This window comes from Zea mays, chromosome 1, assembly GCF_902167145.1.
Source record: "Zea mays cultivar B73 chromosome 1, Zm-B73-REFERENCE-NAM-5.0, whole genome shotgun sequence".
In the NCBI taxonomy this organism is placed as follows: Eukaryota; Viridiplantae; Streptophyta; class Magnoliopsida; order Poales; family Poaceae; genus Zea; species Zea mays.
In genome coordinates, this window is record NC_050096.1 from 119,161,833 (window position 1) to 119,182,595 (window position 20,763).

At 50.6% G+C, this 20,763-nt stretch overlaps 1 long non-coding RNA gene across 5 annotated transcripts; it reads left to right on the forward strand.

Moving 5' to 3' along the window:
- Nucleotides 1-17,040: 17,040 nt before the first annotated feature.
- LOC109943442 (uncharacterized) lies at nt 17,041-19,789 on the forward strand. 5 transcript variants are annotated; one of them, XR_004855314.1, is made up of 3 exons: nt 17,041-17,281; nt 17,447-19,160; nt 19,492-19,789. It is a non-coding gene; the product is annotated as an uncharacterized lncRNA (long non-coding RNA). The 5 variants fall into 5 exon arrangements; XR_004855313.1 differs by having other exon boundaries at nt 17,041-17,278; XR_004855315.1 differs by having other exon boundaries at nt 17,051-18,665; nt 19,070-19,160; nt 19,492-19,744.
- Nucleotides 19,790-20,763: the final 974 nt, after the last annotated feature.

Below are 20,763 nucleotides of genomic sequence, written 5' to 3' on the forward strand. Positions count from 1 at the left end.
GCTCGGCCGCCCGCCTCCCGGCGAGCTCGGCCGCCCCCCCCCCCCCCCCGGTTCAACCGCCCCCGTGCCCCGGCTCGGCCGCCCGTCCCCGCGCTCGGCCTCGTCCGGCCGCGTCCTCGCTCGCTCGCGCTCGCTTGCCCCGGCGTGCTTGCCCGCCCGCCCCGCCGTGCCTTGCTCGCGTCGTGTCGGCCCCGGCGTAGCCTTGAGTTCGGCCCAGCGTGCCTATGGCGCGCGGCTTTGAGCTCGGCTAGCGCACGGCCCCGACGTGCGCACGGTTAGTTCGTGGCGTGTGCATGCGGCCTCGCGCGCGTGCCCGCGTAGTGCGCGTGCCTTGGCACGACTCGTCGTGCCTCGTCTACCCCTAGACGCCCCGTCTACCCCCCCCAGACGCCCCGTCTACCCCCCGTCTCCTATATGCGCTAATCACGTCATTTATATTAATAAGGTAGGAGTCTCAATTTGGAAATTGGTTACGTTAGTTAATTTGAATAGTCAATCGTCTATCTTATTCAATGTTAATCTACTAAAAGTGATCGTGTTTACATTAGTGCATGTAGCTAATCCTTTTGTTAGGACCAACTGGAACTAGAGCGCGTGACGTCTAGTCATTCGTTTACCCGTAGTGCCCCTCGAGCATAAACCTCAACCCCTGCGAAACCTTCCCTCGTTTCTTTCTAACCAAGGTAAATCCATTATCGTATGTGGTATTCTATGCATATTTGCTTTACTTGTTCTCTTGTATGGTGTACTGTTGGTTTCCTAATTTCAATAGATGGATGTATGTATGTTTGCACCCGCTTAGAGAACGATCCGGTCGAAGAGCCCGAGGAACTCGCAGGAGAAGCCCCTGAGCAGCAGTCGGTTGGTGAAGGCAAGTGTCCCTTGACCTATCTATGTCCTATTCATTATTTAATTCACCTCCCGCTTTACACATTTATGCCTAAGGATTGACTAGCTTTTGTTATCCATGTCCTTGTTTACCTATCTGGGTTGGATTATTATTGTTTAGCTTTATGCTATTGCTCAAACTCTAATCAATGAACATGATGAGATTATCTATGATACGCTGTTTTCCCTTCTCTTATTATGATGTGGTACTTGTGGTCATCAAGGGGGCTCGAGCGGTTTCTCGAGTGCCTCTCCGTAAGGACCTGTTCTATGGATGACCGCCCGGGAAAACAGTGCAACCATGAGGGTGGAATGGGATGCCCTTAGCTGAATAATTAGAGGATCCAGGGTGTAGTTCACTTAGCCGTCGTGCCGTCAATGGGGCTCGGTGTATGCGGCTCGCTCTGCCAAGCTTGGGTTCGCCCCTTGGGGAGGAGTGCGGTGCATTTAGGAAACCTAACGGGTGGCTACAGCCCCGGGGAATCTTTGTAAAGGCTACGTAGTGATGCCCTGCTGGGTCACCTTGGTAGTGATCAATGGAGAGTCATGATCTCCGGGCAGAATGGGAATCACGGCTTGTGGGTAAAGTGCACAACCTCTGCAGAGTGTTTGAAAACTGATATATCAGCCGTGCTCGCGGTTATGAGCGGCCAAGGGAGCTCCAGTGATTAGTGGTACTTGATCAGAGATACTTTGGTACAGGTGGTTATGAGATTGATGGTTTTGGTTATGACTATGGTGCTGGTAAGTGGTACTCTTTCTGTTTGGAAAGGAGTACGTTTGGGTTAATAACTTGGGTTAATGCTAAAACTTGGCTTTCTACTAGTAAGTAATAATCTGACCAACTAAAAGCAACTGCTTGACTTATCCCCACATAAAGCTAGTCCACTACAGCCAAACAGGATACTTGCTGAGTATGTTGATGTGTACTCACCCTTGCTCTACACACCAACCCCCCCCCATCCCTAGGTTGTCAGCATTGCAACCACTGCTCAGGCGAAGATGAAGCTATGGAAGGAGACTTCCAGGAGTTCCAAGACTACGACGAGTTCTAGGTGTGGGTTAGCGGCAACCCCCAGTCGGCTGCCTGTGAAGGCCGCGGTTATCTACGTTTCTTTTCCGCACTTTGATTTATTGTAAGAATTATATGGACGTCTCAGACGTATGATGTAATCGACTATTTCCCTTATTAATACTATTTTGAGCACTGTGTGATGATGTCCATGTTATGTAACTGCTGTGTACGTGAATAACTGATCCTGGCACGTACATGGTTCGCATTCGGTTTGCCTTCTAAAACCGGGTGTGACATAAGTGGTATCAAAGCCGTGCTGACTGTAGGACCGCTAACCTAGAGTAGAATGGTCGTTCTAAGGACTATAGACCTCTATCCCTGCCTTGACTTTGATATCCCTTCAAAAGTTGGTCATACCGACCAAACCTATGTTCTACCATATATAATACCTTGCTGAAAATGGTGTTTTATTCTAATCCTTCATTTACTTATGATTCATTATTTGCTGGTCATATTAATTCTATTCTCACCCTTTTGCTTGCGATGTCTTTTGTAGATGGCTCGACTTAGACACACTGCACGAAAGTCAGTCATCCCCTTCTTACCCTCCCGCCTTGCTGAGCGTCCGCTTCGCCGTCCCGTGGTCGGACAGTCCAGCCACTTGGAGAGACTACACCACCGCCTGCGTGAGGAGCAGGAACGTCGACGACAGGAGCAGCAGGGCTCTTCCTTCTCGCTCCAACAGGAGATAGAGTCTGTGAGGAGCTGCTCCCCTGTGCTTCCTCTGGAGGCGCCCCCTGCACCACCACTGGGCACCACAGCTTCTGGAGTAGCTGCTGGAGGAGACCCAGACGACGGAGGTGGCGACGACAGCTCGAGCCACGACACCGACTTCTCTGCTAACCTTGAGCCGGAAGGATGGGTTGCTCGACCCATCACTCGCGACGCTGCTCGCGGGTGTCACTTCCACGATGCGCTCGACACCCTGCTACGTCGGGCATTTAACCGGCATACTTGGTCCGTCGAGTATCGCTGTGTGGTCTACCAGCACAGTCGCGGGGTCTACCCGGACCGCTGGGAGGCAACCTGCTTGGTGCGCTGTCCGGAGAACAGTCTCCAGGGTGCAGAGGCCTGCTCAGAGCACTATTCTATCTCTGAGCGGGACTCAGCTGAGGCAGCCATGCAAGATGCTGCACGGCGTGCGCTTTCGCACTACTGCTCGGTTTTCGGTGGGGCAGCTGACGGTCTTGACCTGAAGTATTACCCCCGCCGTCCATCTGGCAGCACAGGAGGCGTGATTGTCTCACCTGTCGGTGAGGGCAATCCTAGGTTGAGCAGCACAGTCAACCTAGCCGTCGTGCTAAACACGGAGCTAGACCATGCATTAGACGAGTTGAGTAGGGCTCGTGCTGAGATCGCCCTGCTGCGGGCTGAGCGCGCGGAACGTCGTCACCTGGATGGTGGTTCCCCCGCTCCCGTCGGGACTCAGCACCCGTACCGCTCACCTCAGCGTGGACACCAGTCTTATGGCAATCCTGACTGCAAGACCAAGATAACTCTAGAACCATAGATCGTTAGAGTTGGATCTTGTAATTAATACGAAATATATATACGTAGAAGCTTCAGTCTTAGCGTTAGTCTCAGTCTTAGTTAGTCTTAGTTAGACAGGGTAGTTTGCTATATCCTGTGCATTTATGTTTGTCATGATGAACTATGTTTGGTTTGGATCTTTGTAATGACTGTCACTAGAGTGTGGGTATCCCCTGCATTTTGGTTTACCTATTATGTTAATGGAGTTAGTTATATAGTTGGGAAACCTTTTATTCCACTTTCCTCTTTATCTGAGAAGCTGTGTGGTCTGTGTTGGAGATCAGTGAAGATGCTCATCTGTTCAGTGCTGTTGAAGAATTCTATTCTCTTTTCTTATGCTGCAAGATTTGCCAGATCAGTCCTGATGTGTGGTTGCATTCTGCAGATGTCAGAGAACAGGCGCAGAGGAGGAAGGCGTGCTCAGCAGGAGCGAGCCGCTCAACAGGAGGAGGTGCCCTAGCAGCAGCACCTGCCGCCCCCGCCCCCGATGTCCATCGAGCAGATGTTTCTGATGCAGACTCAGGCAGTTCAAGCCATCGGTCAGACTTTGGTCGCCATTCAGCAGTAGCAGCAGCAACAGCAGCAGGCCCCACCTCAGCCTCAGATGCCTCAAATGCCCAGAGACAAGCATGATGAATTCATGAGAGGTCATCCACCAATGTTCGCTCACTCTTCTGACCCCATGGATGCTGAAGACTGGCTGCGCACTGTGGAGCGGGAGTTGCATACCGCTCAGTGCGATGACAGGGAGAAAGTTCTGTATGGTCCCCGCCTGTTGAGAGGAGCAGCCCAGTCATGGTGGGAGTCTTACCTCGCCACCCATGCCCACCCTGACGCCATCACCTGGGAGGAGTTCAGAGGTAGCTTTCGTCAGTACCATGTTCCTGCAGGTCTGATGACAGTGAAGAAGGAGGAGTTCCTGGCCCTCAAGCAAGGGCCATTGTCTGTCAGTGAGTACCGGGACAGGTTTCTGCAGTTGTCTCGCTATGCTCCTGAAGATGTCAACACCGACGCCAAGCGACAGTACCGTTTCCTGAGAGGCTTGGTTGACCCTCTGCAGTACCAACTGATGAATCACACCTTCCCGACATTTCAGCACCTGATTGACAGAGCAATCATGACAGAGAGGAAGCGTAAGGAGATGGAAGATCGTAAACGCAAGATCAGTGGACCCCCGCCTGGAAGCAGCAATCGTCCTCGTTTCTCAGGCAATCAACCTCAGCAGTTCAGGCAGAACCAGCGTCCACCTCAGCAGCATCAGCAGTTTCAAAGGCAGTATCCTCAGCATCAGTATCAGAACCGTCAAAGCAATCAGTCAGGAGGTCAGTTTCAGAGGCAGAATCAACAGGCACCTCGCCTTCCTGCCCCAGCAAACCAGCAGAACAGTCAAGCAGCACCAGCTCAGGTTGGAAACAGGGCATGTTTCCACTGTGGAGAGCAAGGCTACTGGGTGATGCAATGTCCGAAGAAGGCAGCCCAGCAGCAGTCAGGCCCCAGTGCCCCAGCAAAGCAGAATGTGCCTCAGCCTGGAGCAGGCAATCGCTCTCAGTCGCGCTATAATCATGGAAGACTGAACCACTTGGAGGCTGAAGCAGTTCAGGAGACCCCCGGCATGATAGTAGGTATGTTCCCAGTCGACTCCCATATTGCAGAAGTGTTATTTGAAACTGGAGCAACACATTCTTTCATTACTGCATCATGGGTAGAAGCACATAATCTTCCAATTACTACCATGTCAACCCCCATTCAAATTGACTCAGCCGGTGGTAGAATTCGAGCCGATAGCATTTGTTTGAATATAAGTGTGGAAATAAGGGGGATAGCGTTTCCCGCTAACCTTATAGTAATGGGTACTCAGGGAATAGATGTCATCCTAGGGATGAATTGGCTAGATAAGTATCAGGCAGTTATCAGTTGTGATAAAAGGACCATCAAGTTGGTGTCCCCACTAGGAGAAGAAGTGGTGACTGAGTTAGTCCCGCCTGAGCCAAAGAAAGGAAGTTGTTATCAGATGGCTGTCAATAGCAGTGAAGCAGACCCGATTGAGAGTATCAAGGTTGTGTCCGAGTTCCCAGATGTGTTTCCAAAGGACTTACCGGGTATGCCACCAGAGCGAAAAGTTGAGTTTGCAAAAGAGCTTCTTCCTGGAACCGCCCCTATCTTCAAGAGAGCTTACAGAATATCTGGACCAGAGTTGGTTGAGCTTAAGAAGCAGATTGATGAGCTGTCAGAGAAAGGTTACATTCGGCCAAGCACCTCGCCTTAGGCCGCCCCTGTCCTATTTGTGGAGAAGAAAGATGGCACCAAAAGGATGTGTATCGATTATCGAGCTTTGAATGAGGTCACGATCAAGAACAAGTATCCCTTGCCCAGAATAGAAGATCTGTTCGACCAGTTGAGAGGAGCCAGTGTGTTCTCCAAGATTGATCTGAGGTTAGGTTATCATCAGCTCAGGATCTGACCTTCGGACATTCCGAAGACGGCATTCATTTCCAAGTATGGGTTGTATGAGTTCACAGTGATGTCTTTTGGTTTGACCAATGCGCCAGCGTTCTTCATGAACTTGATGAACAGTGTATTCATGGATTACCTTGATAAGTTTGTGGTGGTATTCATTGATGACATTCTGGTTTATTCTCAAAGCGAAGAAGAGCATGCAGATCATTTGAGGATGGTATTGCAGAGATTGCGAGAGCACCAGTTGTATGCAAAGTTGAGCAAGTGTGAGTTCTGGATCAGTGAAGTCCTGTTCTTGGGTCATATAATCAACAAAGAAGGATTGGCTGTGGATCCGAAGAAAGTGGCAGACATTCTGAACTGGAAAGCGCCAACAGATGCCCGAGGAATCAAGAGTTTCATTGGAATGGCCGGATATTATCGGCGATTCATTGAAGGGTTTTCGAAGATCGCGAAACCAATGATAGCGTTGCTAGGCAACAAAGTTGAGTTCAAGTGGACCCAGAAATGCCAAGAGGCCTTTGAAGTGCTGAAAGAGATGTTGACTACAGCGCCTGTCCTAGTCTTGCCTGATGTGCACAAGCCCTTCTCGGTGTATTGCGATGCTTGTTACACAGGTTTGGGATGTGTCTTGATGCAAGAGGGAAGAGTTGTGGCTTACTCGTCCCGACAGTTGAAGGTTCATGAGAAGAATTACCCAATCCATGATCTAGAGTTGGCAGCAGTGGTTCACGCACTGAAGACATGGAGGCACTACCTGTATGGACAGAAATGCGATGTTTACACAGACCACAAGAGTCTGAAGTACATATTCACTCAGTCAGAGTTGAACATGAGGCAACGAAGATGGTTAGAGTTGATCAAAGATTATGAGTTGGAGATCCATTACCATCCAGGCAAAGCAAACGTAGTGGCAGATGCTTTGAGCAGAAAGGGTCAAGTCAATCTGATGGTCGCTCGTCCGATGCCTTATGAGTTGGCCAAGGAGTTCGACAGGTTGAGTCTCGGATTTCTGAACAATTCGCGAGGAGTCACAGTTGAGTTAGAACCTACCTTGGAGCGCGAAATCAAAGAAGCGCAGAAGAATGATGAGAAGATCAGTGAGATTCGGCGACTGATTCTAGATGGCAGAGGCAAAGACTTTCGAGAAGATGCAGAAGGCGTGGTATGGTTCAAAGACCGCTTGTGTGTTCCCAATGTCCAGTCTATTCGGGAGTTGATTCTTAAGGAAGCTCATGAGACAGCTTATTCGATTCACCCTAGCAGTGAGAAGATGTATCAGGATCTGAAGAAGAAATTTTGGTGGTACGGAATGAAGAGGGAAATCGCAGAGCATGTGGCTATGTGCGATAGTTGCCGAAGAATTAAGGCAGAGCACCAAAGACCTGCTGGATTGTTGCAACCGTTGCAGATCCCTCAGTGGAAATGGGATGAAATCGGTATGGATTTCATAGTCGGATTGCCTCGCACTCGAGCCGGCTACGATTCCATCTGGGTAGTAGTGGACCGCTTGACCAAGTCAGCCCACTTCATACCTGTCAAGACCAACTACAGCAGTGCAGTATTGGCATAATTGTATGTCTCGGATCGTTTGTCTTCATGGTGTGCCAAAGAAGATAGTGTCAGATAGAGGAACGCAGTTCACCTCTCATTTCTGGCAGCAGTTGCATGAAGCTTTGGGCACGCATCTGAATTTCAGTTCAGCTTATCATCCGCAGACAGATGGTCAGACCGAAAGGACCAATCAAATTCTTGAAGATATGTTGAGAGCCTGTGCGTTGCAAGATCAGTCCGGATGGGACAAGCGATTGCCTTATGCAGAGTTTTCCTATAACAACAGTTACCAGGCCAGTTTGAAGATGTCACCATTTCAGGCGCTTTATGGAAGGAGTTGCAGAACTCCGTTGCAATGGGATCAGCCTGGAGAAAAGCAAGTGTTTGGACCAGACATTTTGCTTGAAGCCGAAGAGAACATCAAGATGGTCCGAGAGAATCTGAAGATAGCGCAATCGAGGCAGCGAAGCTATGCAGACACAAGAAGAAGAGAGCTGAGTTTCGAAGTCGGAGACTTTGTCTATCTGAAAGTGTCACCGATCAGAGGAGTCAGAAAATTCGGAGTGAAAGGCAAGCTAGCACCCCGCTACATTGGTCCGTATCAGATTCTTGCAAGACGTGGAGAAGTGGCCTATCAGCTCAGTCTGCCAGAGAATTTGTCCGCTGTGCATAATGTCTTTCATGTGTCTCAGTTGAAGAAGTGCTTGCGTGTGCCAGAAGAGCAGTTGCCAGTGGAAGGTCTTGAAGTCCAAGAGGACTTGACCTACGTTGAGAAGCCAGTGCAAATCCTTGAGGTTGCAGACAGAGTCACCCGAAGGAAGACCATCAGAATGTGCAAAGTCAAATGGAATCATCACTCTGAGGAAGAAGCAACCTGGGAGCGTGAAGATGATCTGATGGCCAAGTACCCTGAGCTCTTTGCTAGCCAACCCTGAATCTCGAGGGCGAGATTCTTTTAAGGGGGATAGGTTTGTAACGCCCTGAATTTGGTGGTAGAATTTTTTTTCTTCTTTTCTCTCACCAAATTCAGGCGTTACTCTTTCCTTTTTCCCTTTTCTTCTCGCTAAGCCTTGATCTTTTCCAAAGTCGCAGCGGGTTTCGGCTGTAGACCTCGTGTAAAGCAAAACCTTAAAACACTTTATTTTGTGTGATGCACCATGCCGAACCATGCATACTTTTGATTGTTTAAAAATGTAAAAGCATTCATCCAAAGAAAATTAGATTTTAGAAAGGAAAACCCTTTTCTTTTTCTCTCCCTCCCCTCCCTTTCCCATTTCGGCCCAGCCCCCCCCTTCGGCCGGCCCAGCTGGCGGCCCAGCCGCCCCCTCCCCTCTTCCCCCCGCGTGGGCCCCGCGCCGGCCCAGCCGCGCGCCCCCTCCCCCCCCCACTTTGGGCCCAGCCGGCCCAGCCCCCCCCCTTCCCTTTTCTTTTTCCAAAAATTCCCCCCGCGGGCCCCGCCCGTCATCTCTCTCTCTCTCCCTCCCTCACCCTAACCCTAACCCTAGCCGCCGCCGCCCCTTGCCCCCGCGCCGCCGCCGCTCCCCCGCGCCGCCGCCGTTCTCCCCTCCGGTGAGACCCCCCTCTCCTCCCCTCCCTCCGGCGCCCTCTCCCCCGCGCCATGGGCGCGCCCCGGCTGCCCCCGCCCGGCCGCGCTCCGGCGTCCCCGCGTCCGGCCGCGCCCGTCCCCGACCCCGGCCGCCCCCGGCTCGGCTGCCCCGCCCCGCCCCGCCCCGTCTCGCCTCCGGCGAGCCCGCGCCCGGCCGCTCCGGCGAGCCCCTGCCCCGTCCCGTGCTCGGCCGCGCCCCTCGGCCCCGCCCCCCGGCTTGGCCGCCCTCGGCCGCCTCGCCTCCGGCGAGCCCCGCGCCCGCGCCGGCCCCGCCTCGCCGCCCTCCGGCGAGCCGCCCTCGCCCGGCCCCGCTCGGCCCCGCCCTCGCGCCCGCTCCGGCGAGCCGCCCGCGCGCGCCCGCCCCCGGCTCGGCCGCCCGCCTCCCGGCAAGCTCGCCCCCCCCCCCCGGTTCAACCGCCCCCGTGCCCCGGCTCGGCCGCCCGTCCCCGCGCTCGGCCTCGTCCGGCCGCGTCCTCGCTCGCTCGCGCTCGCTTGCCCCGGCGTGCTTGCCCGCCCGCCCCGCCGTGCCTTGCTCGCGTCGTGTCGGCCCCGGCGTAGCCTTGAGTTCGGCCCAGCGTGCCTATGGCGCGCGGCTTTGAGCTCGGCTAGCGCACGGCCCTGACGTGCGCACGGTTAGTTCGTGGCGTGTGCATGCGGCCTCGCGCGCGTGCCTTGGCACGACTCGTCGTGCCCCGTCTACCCCAGACGCCCCGTCTACCCCCCCCGTCTCCTATATGCGCTAATCACGTCATTTATATTAATAAGGTAGGAGTCTCAATTTGGAAATTGGTTACGTTAGTTAATTTGAATAGTCAATCGTCTATCTTATTCAATGTTAATCTACTAAAAGTGATCGTGTTTACATTAGTGCATGTAGCTAATCCTTTTGTTAGGACCAACTGGAACTAGAGCGCGTGACGTCTAGTCATTCGTTTACCCGTAGTGCCCCTCGAGCATAAACCTCAACCCCTGCGAAACCTTCCCTCGTTTCTTTCTAACCAAGGTAAATCCATTATCGTATGTGGTATTCTATGCATATTTGCTTTACTTGTTCTCTTGTATGGTGTACTGTTGGTTTCCTAATTTCAATGGATGGATGTATGTATGTTTGCACCCGCTTAGAGAACGATCCGGTCGAAGAGCCCGAGGAACTCGCAGGAGAAGCCCCTGAGCAGCAGTCGGTTGGTGGAGGCAAGTGTCCCTTGACCTATCTATGTCCTATTCATTATTTAATTCACCTCCCGCTTTACACATTTATGCCTAAGGATTGACTAGCTTTTGTTATCCATGTCCTTGTTTACCTATCTAGGTTGGATTATTATTGTTTAGCTTTATGCTATTGCTCAAACTCTAATCAATGAACATGATGAGATTATCTATGATACGCTGTTTTCCCTTCTCTTATTATGATGTGGTACTTGTGGTCATCAAGGGGGCTCGAGCGGTTTCTCGAGTGCCTCTCCGTAAGGACCTGTTCTATGGATGACCGCCTGGGAAAACAGTGCAACCATGAGGGTGGAATGGGATGCCCTTAGCTGAATAATTAGAGGATCCGGGGTGTAGTTCACTTAGCCGTCGTGCCGTCAATGGGGCTCGGTGTATGCGGCTCGCTCTGCCAAGCTTGGGTTCGCCCCTTGGGGAGGAGTGCGGTGCATTTAGGAAACCTAACGGGTGGCTACAGCCCCGGGGAATCTTTGTAAAGGCTACGTAGTGATGCCCTGCTGGGTCACCTTGGTAGTGATCAATGGAGAGTCATGATCTCCGGGCAGAATGGGAATCACGGCTTGTGGGTAAAGTGCACAACCTCTGCAGAGTGTTTGAAAACTGATATATCAGCCGTGCTCGCGGTTATGAGCGGCCAAGGGAGCTCCAGTGATTAGTGGTACTTGATCAGAGATACTTTGGTACAGGTGGTTATGAGATTGATGGTTTTGGTTATGACTATGGTGCTGGTAAGTGGTACTCTTTCCGTTTGGAAAGGAGTACGTTTGGGTTAATAACTTGGGTTAATGCTAAAACTTGGCTTTCTACTAGTAAGTAATAATCTGACCAACTAAAAGCAACTGCTTGACTTATCCCCACATAAAGCTAGTCCACTACAGCCAAACAGGATACTTGCTGAGTATGTTGATGTGTACTCACCCTTGCTCTACACACCAAACCCCCCCGCCCATCCCCAGGTTGTCAGCATTGCAACCACTGCTCAGGCAAAGATGAAGCTGTGGAAGGAGACTTCCAGGAGTTCCAAGACTACGACGAGTTCTAGGTGTGGGTTAGCGGCAACCCCCAGTCGGCTGCCTGTGAAGGCCGCGGTTATCTACGTTTCTTTTCCGCACTTTGATTTATTGTAAGAATTATATGGACGTCTCAGACGTATGATGTAATCGACTATTTCCCTTATTAATACTATTTTGAGCACTGTGTGATGATGTCCATGTTATGTAACTGCTGTGTACGTGAATAACTGATCCTGGCACATACATGGTTCGCATTCGGTTTGCCTTCTAAAACCGGGTGTGAGAACGACAGTCGGACGAAGTCCGGCGACGTCAATCCGGCACCTCCGGCGATGTGGTGCTTGGTTTGAGGGCTCGGGGAGCTTCACTGAGCTCCGGGAAGGCTAGCCGAGGGATTGGATGGGGTGGAGGAGGGCTGGAGTGGCCGGTTCACAGTGGTCGGGGCTCGGGCGGTCGCTGGCACACCGTGCGCAGAGCGAGGTCCGGTGAACTTGCGCTTGGGTGGGGCTGAGAGCGAGCGGGGGTGTACGGTCAAGGCCTTGGTCGGCTTTATAGGCGCGGGCGTGGGTGTGGGCACGAGATCAGGCGTCGCGCGGCGCGGCGCGCGCGGGGCCGAGCGTCAGGGCGTGCTCTGGCATTGACAGGGCCCGTCGAACACGTGGTCGTTTCTTTCTGCCCGAGTTCTAGCTCTTGCTGAGCAGCCAAACGTGCGAATCTCGCCATAAGACTTTTGTGAGATCTCTTCTCTGCACCTAGGGCTACCTAGTTCATGTGAGTTCCAAGGGAAGATCAGGTCTGGTTTGGAAGATATGGTGGTGCCAAGTCAGGGTTGTCGACACTGTTCAACCCGAGACAAAACTGGTGTCAAACCATGTCAAACGGTTCTGGTTTGGTTTTAAAATTTTTAGGGGTGTGCCTTGGGTAATTTGGCTCCTTTTTGTCAATTGGACCTTGTGGATTTGGTGCCAGCAACTAAGTGAACATCTCTGATCTTTAGAAGAGGGCTGATTTTTGACTTAGAGAAAATTTGTGTTGCTCTATAGTGCTCTCCACTTGGGGGCTGAATTTGGGGGTTTTGTGGGACCTTTTTGGAATAATTCCATTACTCTTCCTTGTAGATATATAAATGTACTTCAACTTTGGTAAAAAGTTTAAGTCATGAATTGGTCATTTGCATAGTTTTCCCACTAACCCAATGCTTGGGGGTCTAATGGCTCAAGAGGGGGGTCTAGGGTTTGAGCAGCTTTTTCCAAGGTGAAGATATATGAAAAGCTAGGGTATCCCTTCTATCATGATCATCACTTAATTAAGCCATGGTTTCTAAAGTTTTGGTGCCCCTTCTTCCCACTTAGACACATGTGATAATAGGCCATAGGTGCATGTATTGAGCCAGGGCCTTTGGTAACACCTGGGGTGTTACAGCCCTCCCCATTAAAGGAATCTCGTCCCGAGATTTGGGTAGGAATCCTTTAGTGGGGTGCTAAGAAGGTGCGTGCTTGCGCGGTGTGGTTTCTTTTGTCAAGATCCTCTAGTAACTGCTCTTCGAATGTCATCCTCTTTGCAACTTCAGAAGGAAGCCCTTCTAGATTTAGTCTCACAGCTTACTCAGTTCTTGTTAACTCTATTTATCTTATACTTAGATTCAAAAGGGTAGGTGGGGGGATTTGGATCCGAGTTACGTACCGATCTCTTAGGGAAGAAAATCGAGGTAGTGAGAGCGCAGAAAATCCGCAGTTTCCCAAGTAGCTTCCTCTTCTGAATGGTGGCTCCACTAGATCATATACATTTTGATTGACTTTGCTTGAGTTGATCTTTCCTTACGGTCCAATATTTTGACGGGGTGCTCTTGATATGACAAGCCTGGTTTTATCTCCAATTCAGGTTCTGATAGCACTTCTGTTGGTAAGCGAACACACTTCTTCAGCTGAGATACATGGAATACATCATGAATTGCCGACATATGAGGTGGTAGCTTCAATTTGTATGCTACGGGTCCACAAGTCCCCTTGATCTCATAGGGCCCAATATAGCGAGGAGCTAATTTGCCATTGACCCCAAATCTCTGAACACCTTTTGTGGGTGAGACCTTGAGGTACACATGACCCCCACTTCGAACTATAGAGGCTTTCTACTCTTATCATGATAGCTCTTTTCCCTGGCCTGAGCAGCCTCTAAGTTCTTCTTAATGACTCTGACCTTGTCCTCGGCTTCAAGCACTAGGTCAGGTCCAAATACCTCCCTTTCTCCAACTTGTGACCAATTTAGCGGTGTTCTACACCTTCTCCCATACAAGGTCTCAAAGGGTGCCATTTTCAGGCTGGATTGGTAGCTGTTATTGTAAGAGAATTCTTCCAGAGAAATACATTTGTCCCAATCTTTGCCATAGTGTATCACGCTTGCTCTCAACATGTCCTCGAGAATCTGATTCACTCTTTTGGTTTGACCATCAGTTTGAGGATGATATGCTGAGCTTCTAATCACAGTTGTTCCAAGTGACTTTTGTAGCTGCTCCCAGAAACGTGCTACGAACGGTGCTCCTCTATCTGACACGATAGTTATTGTGATTCCATGCAAGTGCACTATTTGGTCAATATAGATTTCCGCGTATTTTTCTGTCTTGTGGGTGGTATGCCCAGGCAAGAAATGAGCTGTCTTGGTTAGCCTATCCACAATGACCCAAATGGAATCGTGGTGCCCGGAGGTGTTGGGCAATCCCACAATAAAATCCATGCAAATGTCCTCTAATTTCCAAGATGGTATGGGGAGAGGTTGTAAGGTACCTGCTACCTTTAAATGACTTGCTTTGATTCTTTGGCAAGTGTCACACTCAGATATGTACTTATCAATCTCTCTCTTCATCCTGGTCCACCAATATAAGGATCCGAGGTCATGATACATTTTGTTACTTCCGGGGTGCATGGAAAATTTGGAGAGATGAGCTTCATCCAAAATTTTCTTCCTGAATTCTGGATTCTTGGGAACAACCAGTCGATCTTTGAACCATAAAATACCCTTGCTGTCCTGATGAAAGCATTTTGTCGGCGTTTCGACCCCGGGGGGTCCCTGGACCGACGAGTAAATTATCGCCGTGTATCCCAGCCCAGATGGGTCGGCGCGAGACGGAGCACGAAGGGGGGAAAGGAGACAGGCAAAAGGGGAAACCCGCGGCCTTCGTGTTGTCTTGTGCCCAGGTCGAGTGTGCTTGCAGTAGGGGGTTACAAGCGTCCGCGTGAGAGAGAGTGAGGGACTTGCGCGTCGGCCCGTTCTCCTGCGTGGCCAACCTTCTCGTAGAGAGCCCTGGACCTTCCTTTTATAGGCGTAAGGAGAGGGTCCAGGTGTACGATGGGGGATGTAGCAGTGTGCTAACGTGTCTAGCAGAGAGGAGCTAGAGCCCTAAGTACATGCCGTCGTGGTAGCCGGAGAGGTTTTGGCACCCTGTTCATGTGATGTCGTGGCCGTCGGAGGAGCGCTGGAGCCCTGCGGAAGGACAGCTGTCGGGGCTGTCGAGTCCTTGCTGACGTCTCCTTGCTTCCGTAAGGGGCTTGAGAGCCGCCGTCGTCATGGAGCACGCGGGGCGCCATCATTATTTGTTTACCGGGGCAAGCCAGATGGGATGCCGGTCTTGTTCCCCGTAGCCTGAGCTAGCTAGGGGTAGGGTAATGATGGCCCCTCCTGTGATGTGGTCGGTCCGAGCCCTAGGTCGGGCGAGGCGGAGGCTCCTCCGAGGTCAAGGTCGAGTCTGTCTTCCGAGGTTGAGGATGAGTCCGAGCCCCGGGTCGGGCGAGGCGGAGACCGTCGTCCGAGGCCAAGGCTGAGTCCGAGCCCTGGGCTCGGGCGAGGCGGAGTTCGTCGTCTTCTAGAGCCGAGGCTGAGTCCGAGCCCTGGGGTCGGGCGAGGTGGAGTTCGTCGTCTTCCGGAGCCGGGGCTGAGTCCGAGCCCTGGGGTTAGGCGAGGCGAAGTCCATCTTCCGAGGCCGAGACGGGGGCCGAGCCCTGGGGTTGGGCAAGGCGGAGCTTCCTATGGCGTCCGAGGCCGGACTTGGCTGCTGTCAACCTCACTCTGTCGAGTGGCACAGCAGTCGGAGCGATGCAGGCGGCGTTGTCTTCTTGTCAGGTCGGTCAGTGGAGCGGCGAAGTGACTGCGGTCACTTCGGCTCTGTCGACTGAAGAGCGCTCGTCAGGATAAGGTGTCAGGCGATCCTTGCATTAAATGCTCCTGCGATACGGTCAGTCGGCGTGGCGATCTGGCCAAGGTTGCTTCTCGGCGAAGACTGGGCCTCGGGCGAGCCGAAGGTGTGTCCGTTGCTTGAGGGGGCCCTCGAGCGAGACGTGAATCCTCCGGGGTCGTCTGCCCTTGCCCGAGGCTGGGCTCGGGTGAGGCGAGATCGTGTCCTTTGAGCAGATTGAGCCTTGACCTTAATCGCGCCCATCAGGCCTTTGCAGCTTTGTGCTGATGGGGGTTACCAGCTGAGATTAGGAGTCTTGGGGGTACCCCTAATTATGGTCCCCGACAGTAGCCCCCGAGCCTCGAAGGGAGTGTTGATACTCGCTTGGAGGCTTTTGTCGCACTTTTTTGCAAGGGGACCGACCTTTCTCGGTTGCGTTTCATTCCGGTGGGTGCGCGCGAGCGCACCCGCCGGGTGTAGCCCCCGAGGCCTCAGAGGAGTGGTTTGACTCCTTCGAGGTCTTAGCGCGTTTCGTGATGCTTCGGCCGGTTTGGTTGTTCCCTCATGCGAACTGGCCGTAGCCCGGGTGCATAGTCGAGTCCCAAGTTCTCGGGCTGGTATGTTGACGCTGTCAACGGTTTGGTCGGAGTCGGGTTTGCGAGAGCAGCCCCCGAGCCTCCGCACAGAGCGAGAGGACGGTCAGGGACAGACTCGGCTTTTTACATACGCCCCTGCATCGCCTTTCCGCAAGGAGGAGGGGGGGAAAGAGCCATGTTGCCCTCGGAGGGCGCCGAACATGGTGTCTCCAGTGAGTTGCTAACGGGTAATCCGAGTGGACGCCCGTGCCCCATTCGTTAGGGGTCGGCTAGTGGCCCGAAGGCGCGCTCCAAAAGTACCTGCGGGTGATTTGCCGGACCTGGTCCCCTTTTGACGGGGTCCGAGGGCTCGATGCCTCCCTCTGGTGGGATTCCGTTACAAAATCGTTCCCGTCGGTCTCAAAAATGTCCTAGGGTACCTCGGGAGCGTAGCCGGAGCCTTGGTTATGTATCAAACGTACCCAGGGTCATCCCTCGCTCTGCGTGCTCTGAGGCGGCTGTCAGAACCCTTCGGGGCCAGCCTACGAACCCTTGATTAGTAGTGGGCGCAGAGCCCGAGTGGCCTGAGGCGGCCGTTGAACCCTTCCGAGGGGCCAGCCTTCGAACCTCTGACCAGTAGTGGGCGCGGAGCCCGAGTGCTTTGAGGCGGCTGTTGAACCCTTCTGAGGGGTCAGCCTTCGAACCTCTGATCAGTAGTGGGCTCGGCACTACACCAAAAATTGAAACTTCCTACGGCGTACTAACTTCCTACGGGTTTATAAAGAAACCATAGGAAGTTAATAGCTTCCGACGGCCACGTAGGCACTCTCGGAAGTTAATAATCTTCCTACAGCCTGTAGTTGTGTCTCTCGGAAGTTACTAACCTTCCTATGGCTTGTAGAAGTGCCTCTAGAAAGTTCATAACTTCCTATGGCAGTCCCCTCCCCTCTCGGAAGTTAGCTGAATACCGCTAACGACGTTAAAGTCAGGCTCACAGACGGCCTGTATGACCCTTGCCTCTGCCTTTCCCTTTTCTCCTCCTATCCCTAACGCAGCCGCCGCCGCCGCTCGGCTCTCCCTTGCCAATGCACACATGCACTCGCCGCCGCCGCTCGACTCTCCCCTCCCAATGGCACCCCGTCGCTCACCATCAAATGTTTCCTCCCCTACAAGTGCAAGATCGCCAATGAGGTGGTATAGCCATCCGCCACACCTGCCACTGTCCCTTTGCCATTTCTGGTCCTAGATCTGTGTTACCTGCATTTTTCTTTGCCACGGGATCGGGATGGTGGAGGAGCAGCTGGTGGGGATTAGCATCTTGCTTCAGATATCTATTCTCGTGCTCTCGTTCATGCTCAGATATTGATGGCGCTGTTGGTGGACCCACCTGACATCAAGAGGGAGATGTAGATGGAGATGCAGCCCGCACCACCACCATCTGCTGCGGCGTCGGCATCGCAGACGGCGTGGCCACTGGATTGGCCGGTGGACGGGCGCTCGCTCAATCCTCCATCGCCGCCCACTATATCAGTCCAGTATGTGAGTCATATTGATTTTATAATTGATTTTATGCGCCAGTTCTTGCCTCGACTAATGGGTCCTCTTCCATTTTGTAATCACCTCTGCATGTTTACTGTATCACTTTGGTAAATTACTATTGTTCCATGTTGTCTTCCACAACATACTGCACTAGTTCAGTGGTTAGTTTCCTATTCAACCATTTCGTAATGAAGGAGGTATTGGTATTTAGGTAAATATTTATTTATGATTGTGCTGGTATTATCTCAATAGGCTGGAAAATTTTAAATAACCTAATATGACATAAACCTCAACTGCCCATGCACTCTTAGTTGTTGTTTTGAACCGGTCTTTCGTTGTTTTTCTTTTCACCAAAAAATAAAATCTTGATGATGTGTGACACACCTGTTTGGTTATATCATGTTATCTATGTAGTTCGGCCAATTAAACTATGTTATCAGGTATAACTAGATGAGGCAAATTATATATATATATATATATATATATATATATATATATATATATATATATATATATATATATATATATATATGTATATATATCGAAATAAATTGTTTTATGAATATCCAAATAAACCATATAGTGTCGAAGCTGGGTACTTTCCATTGCCATCATTAATGGACAACAATATGCTACTATCTCACATATATTATGAAATGTTTCTACACGCATGGAGCATTTCTTGCAGTAGAGCGCTAGGTATGCTCTCTATGCCTACGATGATTTATATGAGGATGACTTAGATAAGGAGGTGGATCACATGTCAGTTTCGAGCAAGGTGAGTGCCATGTTCTGCATAGTATTTTGTGCAGTTATTTGATTGATTCACATTTTCAAATGATCGGTTGAAACTCTGTTATGCTTGACTAGACTGAATCTAGATTGTTTACTAAAATTGGGCATGTGTTTTAATTGTAGTGGTTTGTAGCTATCTGTCATTGCACACTGATTCAAGTGACAACGATTTCTTTTCTGTGGATGCATTTTAGTAGGATTGGCCACCAGGGTCGTGGAGTATATGTTGCCCAATTTTAATGAGGTCTGGTGGGATATCATTACCTTAGATATCTTGATATGCAAATAGTTTGGTGAGACATTTGAAGATAATTGATGTTCATGTCACAAACATTCAGTTACCTTGTTTATATTAATGTGATCTGCAATAAGTTAGAATTAAGCAGCCGACATGTCCTCCGTTTGCTTGATTTTATACAGTTTCTTTACATCAGATATATATCTATTAGTCAGAAAGGAAAATAAAAACTAATACATATTTGACATACTTCTGACATCACATTTTGTTTGACTATACTATTTAATGTTATGCCACTTGTCGAATATGCATGGCCTTGGGAATCCAAGAAGAATTGTTGGCATTTGTAACATTATTTGGTAATGATAGTTCTATGCTTTCTACTTAAACAACAATTATTTTTGATGCAGGTGTTTGGACTGGAATGCGCACAGTCTGTTACTTTGATGCAAAACGTATGAATTGGTTGGACAGAGCCGCCAACGAAGTACCATGGGTAAGGTATGTTCACTAACAATACATTAACATACACATGTTTTCACCATTTCATGGCTTGTTACTCTTGTCATAATTTTATCGCTATATAGATATGACCTTAGTTTCTAAAATAGTTGTTCTTTTAGAAAGCATCAAATTAAACTTCCAAAATTTCGACCTTTGGTAGGAGAAAATAGTTACACCTGTATCGTCATGATGTTCAATCTATTTTCCCTGCATGTGACTAACCGTCTAGTGGAGGTATTTTATTAACAAATAAATTGCTTCACCTGCAAAATAGTATTGTATTTTTATTTGCAAAGTAGCTGCTACTAAGTGTTGTTATTTTTTCTAGGATGTGCTGGACAATGAAAGCTTCTGTCTTGAAATAATAGGATACAAGAAGCTTGCAAGTGGTTTTGTGAAGGCTTTTGTGAATCACTTGAATCATTAGTTCTTTTAAGAATGGTTTTGTAAAGCGTTAGCAAATATGTGTAAAACACAATAAGATGTGTGGCAAATTCAGTGATCTAGTTGTACAATTTTTTGTGTTTATGGGATATGTGGATATTTCATTGTGGAATGTTAATGAAGTGTGTATGTCTATGTGATTATGTGTATAAAATATATGTTTTGTGGTGCTTTTGTGATAATATCTATTCTATGAATATGTCCTTGTCGAATGCTAATTAGTTGTATATTAGTGTTAATAACAACTATCAGTAGGTAACAACAAACATTGGTCAAGTTAACTTTCTAGAGGCTATAAAAGCCGTAGGAAGTTAGTCAGCTAACTTCCTAGAGGCTACAGTAAGCCGTAGGAAGTTAGCAGGCTGACGGCGCGTAATTCCTAAACGGCGTGAACCTACTAACTTCCGAGAGGGACCGCTAGCTCTAGGAAGTTAGCTAACTTCCTAGAGGGCTCTAGGAAGTTAAGCTAACTTCCGACAAAAAAATTCCGAGAGCCAAACTTTCGACGGGATAGCTTTACTTCCGAGGGTTTCACTAACTTCCTAGAGTTTAGGGCTAACTTCCTAGAGTTTAGGCTCTAGGAAGTTCACTATTTTGGTGTAGTGCGGGGCCCGCTTCCTTCGCTGAGAAGGATCCCTTTCGGAGTATCCCCTTTTCCGATCCCTGTGGCAAGAGAGAGAAAGAGGAAGTGGAAAAGGATACGAAATCGAATGACGTGGCACACCTTTTTTGACGCGGTCATTATGGCGGAGGTGAAGCGTTGCCTGCTTCGCCTGCCAAAGGTGCCGCCTGTCCTGCCGTAGAGTTAATGCGACGGGACGAGTGGTTCGCGGGGCAGCCATTGTGCGTGCGCGAGATGTTCGTCTTCACACCGTGGGAGAGGGCTCTCTCGCTGTCCCAGGAGGGAACGTGAGCTTGCTGACGACTTGACTGCTGCCTCCACCCGCCTGCCACCGCCATTACTGCCGGCCCATTTCTGGCCGTATCGACCATCGCGCCTTCTCCCGCGGCTAACTGACCCGTGACCGATGTGCTCGGTTGGCACTGTCGAGTCATGCGCAGGGTCGCCTCGAGTCGCGGCACCGGTTCCGCAGTCGAGAAGGCGCGGTACTGGCGCGAGTGGCGGTGCAGTTTCTCGCACGTAGTAACCGGCGCA